This window comes from Urocitellus parryii, unplaced genomic scaffold, assembly GCF_045843805.1.
Source record: "Urocitellus parryii isolate mUroPar1 unplaced genomic scaffold, mUroPar1.hap1 Scaffold_420, whole genome shotgun sequence".
NCBI lineage: Eukaryota > Metazoa > Chordata > Mammalia > Rodentia > Sciuridae > Urocitellus > Urocitellus parryii.
Genome location: NW_027553751.1, coordinates 102,501 through 117,500, shown reverse-complemented (window position 1 = coordinate 117,500; position 15,000 = coordinate 102,501).

Sequence of the window (15,000 nt, the reverse complement as noted above, 5' to 3'; positions counted from 1 at the left end):
TCTTTCTTCTTTCTTTTCTTTCTTTTTCTTTTTTTTTTTTTTTTAATATTTAGTGTTTAGATTTCGGGGGACTCAACATCTCTATTTATTTATTTATTTATTTATTTATCTATTTATTTATTATTCATTCATTCATTTATTTATTTATTTATTTATTTATTTATTCTCATTTGGTGCGATCTAACCCACCGCCCCCTGCATACCAGGCGAGCCCCATACCCCTTGGGCCACACCCCTAGCCCCTAACTTACTTTCTCTCTCTCTCTCTCTCTCTCTCTCTCTCTCTCTCTCTCTCTCTCCCTCCCCCTCTCTCTCTCCCCCTCTCTCCCCCCCCCTCTCTCCCCCTCTCTCTCTCTCCCCCTCTCTCTCTCCCCTCCACCCCCCCAGGTCGACCAGTACACCCTCAACGAAAGAGGTCGACCAGTTGTCTCAATGTGAATTCTGCCTGTGTGACTAACAGTATTGGTGTTTCTCCTTTGACTCGGTTCGGTGTGGGACTGGGACCACCGCTACTGGACATTCGACGCATAGCACTCTACCTACTGAGGTATATTCACAGCCCAGCCAGCCCTAGATGATTGGTTTTCTTTTTTCCTTTATTGGGGGGGGGGGAGGGGGGCTTGTTTGATTGCCGCGCAGCTTTACATTTCTTCTCTCTCCCCTCCTCCTCGCAGGTTGACCAGTTGGCCGGTGTGCCCCAGAACGACTGAGGTCCACCAGTTGTCCACTGGAGGACTTCGATTCTTTTTTTTTTTCTCTTTATGTAGTATGTATAGAGGTCGATCAGTTGTCCTAACATAAGCGGACGGGGATTGGGGCCGAACTGGGTGTGCATTTATGCACGCCTTTTTTTTTTTTTTTTTTTCTTTCTTTCTTCCTTCCTTCCTTCCTTCCTTCCTTCTTTCTTTCTTGTTTTTTCTTTCTTGTTTTTGTTTTTTTTTAATATTTAGTGTTTAGTTTTCGGGGGACCCAACATCTTTATTTTTATTATTATTATTATTTTTTAAACTTTTTTTTTTAAATTTTGTTTTGAAAGAAAGAAAGAAAGAGAGAGAGAGAGAGAGAGAAGAGAATTATTTAATATTTATTTTTCAGTTTTTGGCGGACACAACATGGTTGTATGTTGTATGTGGTGCTGAGGATCGAACCCGGGCCGGCCGCACGCACGCACGCACGCACGCCAGGCGAGCACACTACCGCTTGAGCCACATCCCCAGCCCTAAACTTATTTATTTTAGTTTTTATTTGGTGCGATCTAACCCGGCGCCCCATGCTACCAGTTGAGCCACACACCCAGCCCCTAAGTTTTCCCCTTCCCCTTCCTCCCACTCTCTCTCTCTCTCTCTCTCTCTCTCTCTCTCTCTCTCTCTCTCTCCCCCCCTCCCTCCCTCCCTCCCTCCCTCCCTCCCCTCTTCCTGTTGCTGAAAGCTTGGCCCAATCCAATAAGGATGGCAAGGTCTTGAGACACAGGAAAAAAGGCTTATGGCAGCGCTGGCAAAGCAAAAACATGGGGACTCTGGTCCCCAAAGACTGTGATTCTGCACCTCAGCAACAACAGGAGGTTTCGTAGAGGAGATTCAAAGGCCACCTTGCACTTCTTCCTGGCCGCAGTTGTAATTCGGCTTCTTACTTTTGATAAGACTCATTTCTGACATCCTCTGGTCTCCAAAGTCTACATGACATCCTTGACTATGCTGGGCGTGGACTCAAGGACAGATAAGTCTGCCTAAAACAGGGAAGAAAGGTGATATGATTCCCCCTGGATTGAATCCAGAAGTGCCTAACCACCACCACCACCACGGAGTTACACCTCGATTTTTTTTTTTTTTTTTTTTTTTTGAGAAGGGGTGTCCCCCTATTGCTCACCTGTGGTGGTGTTATCACATGGGGTGAGGGGGGTGTCCTTCCCCTTCCCTCTCCTGTCTCTCTATTTGCTGGTTAAAGCTCGAGGTCTCTGGAGGTTGCCTGAGTACTCCCAGGACCTCACTTTCTCTTGTGAGTAGCTGAGGTGGTGGTTGCTGGACACTGTCTCACCATTCTGATCTTTCACTACTCTTACTGTTCTCTTCCAGGACCTTTGGATCGACTTCCTTCTTCCAAGGATGGTGGAATGATGACAAAGGTGATGGTATTGGAGATTTGGGACTCCCCCCCCCCCCCCCCCCGGGGTGGTGGTGGTGGTGGTGGTGGTGGTGGTGGTTGTTTTTCCTCCTGGATGGCTGTCAAACCTGCAGCAGCACACACATCGGTCCATCTCGAAGTGGAGAATCTCTAAAGGATCTTCAGGGAAAGCGTGGACAAGGAGGATTCAGTCCCGGGAGACACGAGATGGGAAATTCCCCCCCCCCCCCCATTTCTTCTGGAAAATACCTAATACCAATAAAGGCAGGACAAAATGCAGCACAGGCTGGCTGGCTGAGGTTTATATATCGCCGAGTAGGTCTACAGGTAAAATTGGATCCCAGAGCAACTGTGCAGTTACTCAGGGTCCTTCCCTTTCCCAGCTGTCCGTCCGTGTCCCCTATCGGACGGACCCAAGCTGCTCCCTCCCCTAAGGCTTTCTCAGTTGGCTAATCCTCCACACTTAGGAGTGGTGAAGGTGGGACACACGTTTTAGGCTTGCTTGGCTTCTTCAGTCGGATCTCATCTTGCCACCGGGTCAGAAACACAAGCATATACACTTGGATGTTTCCACCCTGTGGAACTTGGGAGTTCACAGTGAGTGAGTGGTCTGCGGTCTCAAAAGGGCAGCCTCGTTGGTTGCAGTCACTGAACGCTAGGTGGCGCAAAGCTACCGTCATTTTGCAAGGCCTGCCTGAGTTCCATTTCCAGTTTCGATATCATCTATCTACATGTATAGACATAGATAGACAGATAGACAGACAGACTTAGATATCTATATCTATATCCATGTACAGATCACTAAGCTGCAAGCCGCCGCGTCATGTCTTCCTCTCTTCCCTCAGCCTACTGAGTCCCTGGAAAGACAGATGGGCAAGGGCCTCAGTGCCCGCTCTGTTGTTCCCCCGCCCCCCCCCACACACACAGTAAAGTCCTGGAAGCACTGGGCGGTGGGGGGGACATACCGCTGGTATCTGATCACTTTCCTTAGCCTTTAACATGCCCCACCTAGGAGATAGCTTCTGTGCCTCTGCCCGACCCTTGGAATTTGAACTATAATCCTACACTTCCCCCATCCCACTCACTCCAATTCCCCAGCAGTAGTCGCTCCCAAGGCTGTCACCACTAGAGGTCCAAGGTAAACACCTTCCCTCCCCCACCCCTGAGAGTTATGAGGGAGGGCCTGGATGAGGTTAAGAGAGAAACAAACCAAAACAGTGATGTTTCCCGTTTGTGTGTGTGTGTGTGTGTGTGTGTGTGTGTGTGTGTGTGTGTCTGTGTGTGTGTGTGTGTGTGTGTCTGTGTGTGTCTCCAGTGTGTACCTGTCTGCGCACCAAACCCAAGCAGGATGGATTCGGGCCTGGGGGAAGGAGAGGGAGGCCCTTCCTGGGTTTACTTTCTGGGGAAGAAGAGACAAAGGAAAAAAGGTGAGGGTGTTGCCCAGCAATCAAGACCGTCTGTGGACCAATGCCCAAGGCCCTGCCCTGGGTTTCTTCCCCAGCCTAGCATCACAAAAGAAACAAAAGTAGTGAACAAAGAGAGACTCAAACAACCCAAACAGGCAAGGAAATCTCATCTCAAAGTGCCCATGGGAAACGGGGGAAAAAAAGAATAAAGAAAAAAAGAAAAAAAAAAAAAAAAAAACAAGATGCCTCCCGTGCTGGGCTGGACAGCGTTAGAGCGCTCGCCTAGCATATTCGAGGCCCTGGGTTCGATCCTCAGCTCCAGAGAAAAAGAAATTAATAACACAAACGCATTCTTTACAACTAGGCCAAATAAATAAATAAAAGAAATCAAGACACTAGAAGAGACCTTGCCCACACAGAAAAAGGGCAGGGCGGGGTGGGGTGGGGTGGGGGGGTGGGGGGGGAGATCGCCATGGAAATCACTCTACCCTTGGCATTCCAATAGCCGAATACATCTCCCCATACTCATGTCAGGGTTTCCTTGGTGGGGATGGAACCGGAAACCAGCCCCTCCCTCACGCAGGCTCATCATGGACCCTGGAAAACTGGGGACTGAACACACAGTTTGCCACTGAGCTAAACCAACATCCCCTTTTTATAAAGATATTTTTATACATTTTTGGTAAATCCATTGATTTATGAGTTGAACCCAGAAGCACTCACTTGACCACTGACTGAGCCACATCCTCATATTCAATTTATCTATCTATCTATTTGTTTGTTTTCTTGCTTGCTTGCTTGCTTGCTTGCTCTTGTTCTAGTTAAAGCTTGGTCCCGGGGTTTCAAAAACTGACTTCCAGACCACTCGCGTATAAAGGAATCAAGCCTTTATGAAAACACAACTAGCGGCGACTGACCAGAAGAACATACAGCTGTTCCCCTGACCAGCCTCAAACAATTGCAAGGGTGCTCCTTATAAGCCTGAAACCGGCAAAAGGGACGTTTTGGAGGGAGGGGGCGTCTAGCTAATGCAAGCAAGCCAAGTTACAGAAGCTGGAGAGTGAAGTCAGGCGGAGGGACGCTCAGCCAATCACAATCAGCCTAGCCACTCCAGTGACAGAAGCATAGCCCCGTTAGGGGCTAGTTACAGAAACAACGTCCCATGTCCTTAAAGTTTTCTATAGCAAAAGGAAAAGAACATCTTGCCCCAGTCATGACCCTTCTACTCGGCCTGGTTGTTTTACAGAATGGAGACGTAAAACAAAACAGAGTCCCATTTGCTTTTACTATCACAAATTTTCTTTTGGAGACAGGGGTCTCTCGAGGTTACTTTCGCCATGAGCTTACAATCCTTCTCTCAACCTCCTCCTGATCCTCTTGGGGGGTGGGGGGTGGGGGACAGACATGAACCCCCAACCCATGCCTGGCTAAGCCTTGCATTTTAATTTTTTTCCCCTTTAATTTTTTGAGTTGTAGATGGATGGACACAATATCTTTACCTTATTGGCTTGTTTGTCCCTTTGTTTTTGGTTCTGTGGTGCTCAGGATCAGGATCGAATCCACCGCTCCACACCTCCCAGGCCAGTGCTCTACTGCCGAGCTAAAACCCTAGCCCAAGCTTTGCATTCTAGAATGCATACATTTCCTTCTGCGCTGAAGGAACACAGACACATTTATTGTACAACAAGCCCAGAGATCTTCACATCACAGTTGCCTAGAAGTCCTACATACAGTCGTTGACCTTTGACTTTGGAAGCCACGTTCAGAATCTATGACTCTGGGGCTGGAGATGTGGCTCAGCGGTAGTGCGCTCGCCTGGCATGCGTGCGGCCCGGGTTCGATCCTCAGCACCACATACCAACAAAGATGTTGTGTCTGCCGAGAACTAAAAAATAAATATTAAAAATTCTCTCTCTCTCTCTCTCTCTCTCTCTCTCTCTCTCTCTCCTCTCTCACTCTCTCTTAAAAAAAAAAAAAAAAAAAAAGAATCTATGACTCTGGCCAGATAACTGCCACGATGTGGTTTTTGCTCACCAACAGTTGGACCTAGGTGAACAGCTTGGACACAAGTGGACAAATACTCTTATGCATTCAGGACACAGTGCCACTCGCCTGCTACAGGAGTGTTCTTTCAACAAACGATCACAAAACAAACCCTTACTTATCCAATCAAAACTAACAGATGTGAAAACTGGTCATTAATGGCACAGATCTTTTTATTTATTTTTTATTTTTTAGAGAGAGTGTGAGAGTGAGAGAGAGAGAGAGAGAGAGAGAGAGAGAGAGAGAGATTTTTAATATCTATCTATCTATCTATCTATCTATCTATCTAGTTAGTTAGTTAGTTAGTTTTCGGCGGACACAACATCTTTGTTGGTATGTGGTGCTGAGGATGGAACCCGGGCCGCACACATGCCAGGGGAGCGTGCTACCGCTTGAGCCACATCCCCAGCCCCAAGCACAGATCTCTTTTTTTTTTTTTTAAATCTGAATGTTACACCGAATTCAGTGTTAGAACTTCCACATGTGTCACTGACTACGGGATAAGTTTAGAGCTTCGGTACAATACACGTTCTAATAAAAAGGGCATTAATTGGTGACCTCTCGTGTAGGAAACTTATATGTCTTTAAGTGTACCGACTTTTGAATAATAAAAAAATCTCTCACACACAGCATACTACTCTAGTCCCCAGATGTGCACACATCTCCAGTGGCAGAGATGCGGGGTGATTCAGGAGAATCACAAGGCTAAGCCCAGCCTCAGCAACTTATGGAGCCCTGCGGTAAAGAGAGAGAGAGAGAGAGAGAGAGAGAGAGAGAGAGAGAGAGAGAGAGAGGGAGGTGTAGGTGTTGGGGGGTGTTGCTCAGAGGCAAAGCATCTCAGAAGGAAGAGGGGGAATTTATTATAATAAGAAAACATAAGAACTGAACCTTTACAGCAGCAAAACTCTGACGACTCTGCTGACACTCTGTTGTTTTAACGCATCCGAGGCCTACCTAGCAAGGTTATCACACAGAAAAAGTGATTTTCTGGATGGAAATTCTAAATATTTGTTAGCCAATGGGCAGATATCCCACCCTGAAAGTCAATGTAGCTTCACCTGTGATTAGGGAGGGGGAAGGAAGGGAAAAGAGAAAGGAAAAAGGATATGGGTTTTAACATGAGCCTCAGTGGCTGAGCAGTGAGACTTATACTCAAAGCATATCAAGTGGACCCCTGTTACATTTTCTGACCCCCACCACCACCTCCCCCCACCCCTTTCCTTGATTTGACACTTGGGAGAAAATTTTTTTAAAAAGACAAAAAAGGACAAACAACAGCAGCAACAACCACAACAGAAACAACAACCACCTTACCGAATTTCTGAATTTACATGAGTGAATTACTCTTCTTGATTCTCAGTAACATAGTTTATACTTTTCATGGTTTTTGGCTTGTTTGTTTGTGTGTAATTTAAAAAAATCAGAAGAAATTATTGGTATTCATTGCATATAGAGTGACCCATGTTAGCTTATCTCTCAGTTGCAAAGAAGGGGGGGGGGCGCAAGGGGGGGAGGGGTTGGTGTTGGTGATGGTGGCAAAAAGCAACCTGGAACCTGCTTTACCTAGGCTACTGGTTTGATAAAGTCTTCCTTGCATGGATGTGTTGTAGGGACAAATGAGGCAAGGCACCGACCGAACAGAGCGGGAAACGGTTTTATTTGGCTGCTGCCAGGTTCAGAGGACACGGCTTTTGCTGTAATGAATTAATCCCCTGAACCCCGACTTCAGGTAGTTTCAGAGTTTTATACCGAGCATGTAAGGGGAGGGGCTCAGAAATTCATGGTCTGCAGAAGTTCACATAAAAGCAGCTTTTTCTCTCACTGTTCTGGGCATGTTAACCCACCCTTCGAGGACAACACCTGAGAAGGGGAGAGCTTCTTCCCCCCTCTCTAGTCTCTCCCTGCCAGCTGTAACCATGGAGTCCAGTTGGTAACTTCTCGTATCTTAAAAATGTAGACCTCTGGGTGAAGTCCAGCTCAAGGCCAGAGGCCTTGTTTGCACATTTCTTCAAAGTACTATTCTGGATATGTTTGTGAAAAACTAGTAAGGGGGTGTCCAGCACCTGGAGTGCTGGTGTCTTCTCGGCCAGTGGCCAAGTAAACAGGGCGACACGAAAATAGGAAGTTTATCCACCTTGAATTCTTTTGCAGAGACCCTTTTGCCGACACACCTAAAACCAGTCTGGGTGAAGATTTCTGAAGAGGCCCAGTTAAGACTTTTCAGTGGAGGGGGGGGGGGTGCCACTTCAGATGATGATGAATCGCAAAGACACATTGGACTGACCCAAACATATCACATATTTTAAGATTCTACTCATTCAGGGCAAAGAGTAAGCAGTTTTACCTAACAATAGTTTGGTTTCAAAAGGCTTTTTTTTTTTTTTTTTTAAATCTAATACCCTGCTTTTCCCTTAGAGCTCTTCTCTTTTCTCTTAGAAAACTCTACTCTTAGTCAGAGGTCCAAATCTCCATTCAAATGACACAGGAAAAAAAAAAAAAATTCTCTCAAGCACTTGGACCCCTCCTGCCCCAAACAAAAAAGTTCTGGGTGATCAATGAATTTAAAAAGCAGGAAGAATGAATCATTAACAGAAATGAACATAACCACAGTTACTACTTTGTAAGAATTGGAAAGAATTAGCCAGGGCAGAGCTTCCAATTCAAACACTGTAATTATTAGACAACAAACAAACAAACAAACAGACAGACAGACAAACAAAAACCCTGAAGTACAGGAGACTCTCTCCTTCTCTCTCTATAACACACACACACACACACACACACACACACACACACACACACATTTCCCTCTCTTTCTCCACACCAAACTCTTTTTAAATCACTTGACTTTCAGTTTCTCACTTAGTGGAGCACCCCTTTTCTTTAGGATCAATCTCCTCCTAGGTTTCTTTTTATACCAAAGGGTGTGTGTGTGTGTGGGGGGGGGGGACGACAAGTTACACATGATCCAGGAGAAGGAGGCCAAAGCAATCAGGTTATTAAGGAACATCAGGAGAGAGAAATTAAATGCTGGTGGACACATTGAACAAATGCTCTGAAACAAGTGATATCCAAATTAACCTCTTAGTTTAGTTTTAAACCATAAATGCAGAGTTAGAGAGACAAACTGACCCTTAAAACAGATACGGGAAACCATACTGGAATCTGAAACAGGCTGGGAATTGTGAACAGCCTGGAGAGGCCATATTTTTCTTCCTTCAGGGGCAGTGGGAGAGACTTTGCACTGCCTGTTGTTATGTAAATTAGAACTGAGACCTGCCCCAAGCAAGCCCGGTTTAGTGTAAGAATCTTACTTCCCCGCCCTGATAACTGGCACCCCAGCCTGGCAGAAAACAAATTTTCCCTTGCAGACAAACTGGTAGGAACCCAAAGTGGCTGGAACCACCCCCCCCCAAAAAAAAAAAAAAAAAAAAAAAAGAACAAAATGGCACAGAGAAGGAATAGTACAAGTACCTGCTTTATCTAGGCTACTGGTTTGATAAAGTTGACACTTTGTTGGGGGTATTTCAATCTCACCTTGACCCCTGACCTGCCCCTCTCAAGAGTTTGTGAAAGATGCAAACTGATTTTTACATGTTTCTGTCAATTCCTACATTGTCTGGATGGATCCAACCGTGGCCTATCAGTCTGCCTGAAATGAATCCTGGCAGTGGCCAACATGCCTGACCTCCAGATTACTTTTGTGGTGTTCAGAGAAGAGTTGTGGTGTGATTTCATGTTTTAGACTTTGTCGAGATTGGGTTTATGTTCCATTCTATGGTCAACTCTGGTAAACATTCCGTATTCACTTTAAAAGAAGGTCTGCTGGGGCTGGGGTTGTGGCTCAGTGGTAAAGCACTTGCCTTGCGTGTGTGAGGCCCTGGGTTCGATCCTCAGTACCACATAAAAATAAATATTAAAAGAAAAGGAAGAAGGTCTGCTGTGTAGTGGTGGCCTTGCAGTGTTCTGAACATGACCATTAGGTGTGGGTTGTTCGTGATGTGCTTCTGCTGTCCTTGGTTACTGATTATTTATTTATGGCCTATGTCATCAGCTGCTAAGGGATGAGTGTTCTCGTCTCTTTGCCATAATTGATTTATCCATCTTTTCTTTTAATTCTCTCTGGTTTTCATATAGGTATCTATTTATTTTTTTCTAAACATTTTTTTTTTTTTAAGCTGTAGATGGACACAATGTCTTTATCTTTATTTATTTATTTCTATGTGGTGCTGAGGATTGAGCCCAGGGCCTCAGGAATGCAAGGCAAGCGCTCTACCACTGAGCTACAATCCCAACCCTCATGTAGGTATTCTGAGGTTATTGAATGACTTGCACACTACCTTAAGATTGTTTAATGCTTCCTCAAAGATCTGACTGTTTATCAATGTGCTATGTTCCTCCTACGCCTGGCAGTGATTGTCTTGTGTGTACCTTGAAGTCGTACTGAAAATAAATAAGTGACTGAGTACAGTGGCCTATGCCTGTCATCCCAGATGCTTGTCTCTCTCTCTCTCTCTCTCTCTCTCTCTCTCTCTCTCTCTCTCTCAGCTGAGGCAGGAGGATCCAGAGTTTAAAGCCACCCTCAGCAAAAGTGAGACACTAAGCAACTCAGTGAGACCCTGTCTCTAAGTAACATACTAGATAGGTAGGGCTAGGGGATGTGGCTCAGTAGTCAGTGAGTGCCCCTGAGTTCAATCCCTGTTTACAGGCCTCCTCCAATAAATAAACAAACAGATAAATAAATAAATAAATAGATAGATAGATAGATAGATAGATAGATAAATAAATAAATAAATAAGTTTATTTTGTCTATTTAGGTGATGATGATGATGATGATGATTTTAATGTGGTGCTGGGATTGAACCCTGTGCCTCATGCGTACTTGGTAAGTGCTGTACCACTGAGCCACAACACCAGAATGACAACACCGTGAAGTGCTCTTGCTCAGACTGTGGTCTCCTGTGTGGCTGGGGAGGGCAGGGGTTGGGTCCATTTAGGGCTGACAGATATTGTTGCCCTGCTACGTCTTAGATGAAACAGTGCGTAATATGTGCACACAGATAAAAATGAAGGTAGAGATGGCAAGCTTTATTTATCCAGCTTTATTTATCCCAGAACATGTGGTGTTTCAGTCTAGGGCAACAGACCATGCTTTTTAGCCAAGGCAGCCTCTCTTAGAGCCCTGTTACAGCTTCTGATTACTAAGTACCTAAATGTAAAATTTGGCTCTGTGATATTGATAGATTAAAAAAAAAAAAAAAAAAGATAAAATGGCCAAACAGACAAAATAGAACTCCACAAGGAAGCATCCTTTTTCCTATTAGGATTAGTATTCTTTTTTTTTTTTTTTCTCCTGTTTCCTAGTATGTTGTCGGTGGACAGCACACCTTCTTTCGATTTGTTCCTTTTTGTATGGCGTGCTAAGGCTCAGACTCTGTGCTAGGCCGGCCCTCTGCCACTGACCCAAAGACATAGACAGCCCCTAGACAAGAAAGGATTCTCAGAGGCTGGTCATCTTCCAATTTTTTTTTTTTTTGTACAGAAAAAGGAGGAAACACAAAGCCCAAAGACCAGCAGATCAAATTCCCAAGCAACCGATTTCAAACTGATTTTTACATGTTTCTGTCAATTCCTACATCGTCTGGATGGATCCAACCGTGGCCTATCAGTCTGCCTGTCTAATTGTGGCTTCACCGTGGTGGTTTCGGTTTTGAACTCCCACAGCGCCCCGTGTCCCCCGCCGGATTCTCTAGGGGTGCTGGGCAGACTGCCGGCGCCTCCCGCTGCTGCGGGGGACCCTGGGGGAGGGGGAGAGGCGGCGGCTGGTGGCACGTGCCCGGGTGACTTTCTACGACCCCTGCGGAGCAGATCCCGCTGACACCGACCGACTGAGGTTCCGCGTCCCTTCAGCCTGATTTGGTTGACGGTTTTCGAGCTCCCCCTGGTGGCCGCTTTTATAGGAGCGTCTTAATCCAATTCTGAGAAGTATCTGTTCAGGTCCTTGGCCCATGGATTGATTGGATTTTTTGTTCGATTCTTTTTTTTTTTTCTTTTTGCTTTCTGTCCCCCCCCACCCCCGTTGTTGTTGTTGTTGTTGTTGTTGTTGTTGTTGTTTCGCTCTGGGGCAAGGGCCCACACTTTGTAGCCGAGGCAGCCGCTCTTAGAGCCCTGTTACAGCTTCTGATTACCAAGTGCCTAAAGGTAAAATTTGGCTCTGTGACCCAATGGAAAATGACTTGCCATTCAAGAATATGCTCATTTCTTAGGGAAAACAACAACAGCAGCAGCAACAGAAACAGCACCCCCCCCCCAAAAAAAAAAGATAAATAAAGACACAAATACAAATAAGAATTCATGGGCTGGAGATGTGGCTCAAGTGGTAACGCGCTCCTCTGTCCTGCTGGGTTCCAGCCTCAGCACCACATAAAATAAACATGTTGTGTTCACTGAATACTGAAAAACAAACATAAAAAATATTCAAAATATTCTCTCTCTCTCTCTCTCTCTCTCTCTCTCTCTCTCTCTCTCTCTCCCCCCCCCCCCCCCGGTCTTTAAAAAAGAAAAATAAGTAAAAGTTTAAAAAGGGGCTGGGGATGTGGCTCAAGCAGCAGCGCGCTCGCCTGGCATGCGTGCGGCCGGGATTCGTCCCTCAGCACCACATACAAACAAAGATGTTGTGTCCGTCCGCCGAAAACTAAAAAGTAAATATCAAAGTTCTCTCTCACTCTTTCTTAAAACAAAACAAAACAAACAAACAAACAAACAGACAAAAAAAAAAAGATAATGCGGCCAGACAGACAAAATAGAACTCCACAAGGAAAAATCCTTTTTCCTATCATGATCAGTATTCTTTTTTTTCATTTTTGGAGTAGTTGTAGGTGGACAGCACGCCTTCTTTCGACTTGTTCCTTTTTGTATGCCGCGCTAAGGCTCAAACCCAGCGCCTCCTATGTGCTAGGCCGGCCCTCTGCCACTGAACCACAGACAGAGAGGAGGGAGGATTCTCAGAGGCTGTTCATCTTCCCATTTTTTTTTTTTTGGGGGGGGTACGGAAACAGGCGGGAACCCCAAGCCCAAAGACCAGCAGATCAAATTCCCAAGCAGCCGATTTCAACGGGTTTTTACACGTTTGTGTCCATTCCTCCATTCTCTGGATGGATCCGACCGTGGCCTAGCAATCTGCCTGTCTTAACAGTGGCTTCACCGTGGTGGTTTCGGTTTTGAAGTCCCACACCGCCCGTGTCCCCCGCCGGGTTCTCTAGGGGTGCTGGGCCGACCTGCCTGCGTCTCGCGCCCGCCGCTGTGTGTGTGTGTGGGGGGCCCTGGCGGGGCGACCCGACTGGTGGGACGTGTCCGGGTGACTTTCTACGACCCCTGCGGAGCGGATCCCGCTGACGCCGACCGAGGTTCCGCGTCCCTTCCTCCGGATTTGGTTGACGGTTGTCGAGCTCCCCCTGGTGGCCGCTTTTATGGGAGCGTCTTCTCATCGGAAGTCGCCAAGGCGTGATATTCGGCGGCGGTGGCCGAGACGGAGTTCCAGGAGCTGGGCGGCGCCGGCGGAACTGTCTCGGTCGCGCTGGGCTGGGCCGTTGTGGCCCGTTGGCGGGATATTGGACCGGCGGGCTTAGTGTGTGTGTGTGTCGGTTGTCTTCTCTCCCTGCTCGGTCCGGGCCGCGGGCGCCTCGGGTGGCGGTCTTGAGCGGTTCCTTCGGTGGCGCGGGCTTCGCTTTGCCCGGTCTGGGTCGGCCGCCGGGACTTCTGTCTTCTTTTTCTCCCGCTTCCTCTCCCTCTCTCTCGTGGGTTTTGGCCGCGGAGCTGCGCCGGGCGGGCCGGAGGGGTGTGCTGGCCCGGCCTTGCCGCGTTCCCTCTTTGGGGGCCGCTGCCCGGGGCTTGTCCCGATGGCTGTGCGCGGCGTCCTTCGGTGGTGGGTCTTAGCGTGTTCCCCGGCCGCCCCCCGATCCTGCTCGTTGGGGATGGTGGTCCCCGCCTCTTGCTTGCGCCTTCGTCAACGAGGGTCGACCAGTTGTCCCTAGGGGCTCTGGATCTCGGTGATGGGCTCGATTTCGCGGTCCGCCGACCGTGACTCTCTTCGGGGAAGGCGGCAGTGGTGAGTGAACTGTTCCCCGTTGCCCCGGTCGCGGTTGTTTTGGCCCGAGTTGGCCGTTTTCTGCCATCGGGTAGGTGCTGACACGGTGTCCTCTGGCGTGTGCCGCCAGAGGGAGGGAGGGAGCTTGGGCCTCCGGGTGCGTGCGGGGCTCTGGGCTGATGGGGTGGCCCGGACCCGTTCCCTCTTGAGCCGCCTGCCTTGGGCCTGCGTGCGACGGCTCTTCGGTGCACCTGGAGCGCCCTCGCGGTGGTGCCACCTCCGGCCGGCCGGTCTCCTGGCGCCGGAAGGGCGGTGGGGGAGGTGGCGGGTGGTCCTTTACCGCCCGTGCGCTCCCCGCTGCGGGCGCCGAGGGCGGTGTGACGACGCTAGCTTCCATGGCTCCGAGCCGCGTGTCAGGCGTTCCCCGTTCCGTGTCGTCGGCCGCTCTCCCTGGGGTGTGGGGCCGGCGAGGCCGTATCAGGCTCCTCTTAGAAGCGGTCCTCGCCGGGTCTCCCCCTGCTCCCCGGGTCTCTCCCGCCCACTCTGCTGATCGATGTGGTGACTTTGCGCTCTCCTGGGCTGGACCAAAGCCGCGCCAGGCGAGGGACGGACATTCATGGCGAATGGGCCAGCTCTTCTCGTCCTGCCCGCGGGCCCCTCGCCTTGCCTCCCCGCCCGTTCGCGGTGCGGGGAAGGGCGGGGGTGCGGAATCCGGCCTCGACCTCGCTCCCGGGGTCCTTTGACGTAGCGGGTGCTTCCCGCCCGCCGCCCGCTCTGGGCGGCCAAGGGCCGTGTGTGTGGCCCTCCCCGCGTCGGGGAGGGCTGCCGCCGTGCTCCCTCGGCGCGACGGCGCGCCTCTGCTTCGGTGCTCCTGGGGCGCTCCGGGTCGTTTCCTGAGGTGCCTGAGGCTGAGCCGGTGTGTGCTGTTCCCGGTCCCGGTGCCGCTGCCGCGGCCGGCCGCCGCCTCGCTGTCGGTCTCGCCCCGTCTGCGGGGGTTTCCGAGGCGAGTGCCTGAAGGGAAGAACGGTGTTGCTTCGTTCGGGGGATCGAGGCGGTGAGCCCGGCAGCGTTGCCCGTCCCCTCTCCGGGGGGGAGCGGGTCGCGTTGTCGTCCCCAGCGCTGAGTGGCGCGGGGAGTGTTAGGCGAGCGGGCGCCCGCGCGCTCTTTCCTCCCTCCGGTGGGGGAGAAGGAGATGCTGCTCGGGCGTGCGAGCGATTGTGGCGGGACGCCGAGCAGGGGCCGGGTCCGGCCCCTGAGGCGATGGGGCTTTGGGTGTCCCCGGCCGCGAACGCTCGAGAAGCCTTGTGCTTGCCCATACCGCAGATCCCCCCCTCGTTGTCCCGG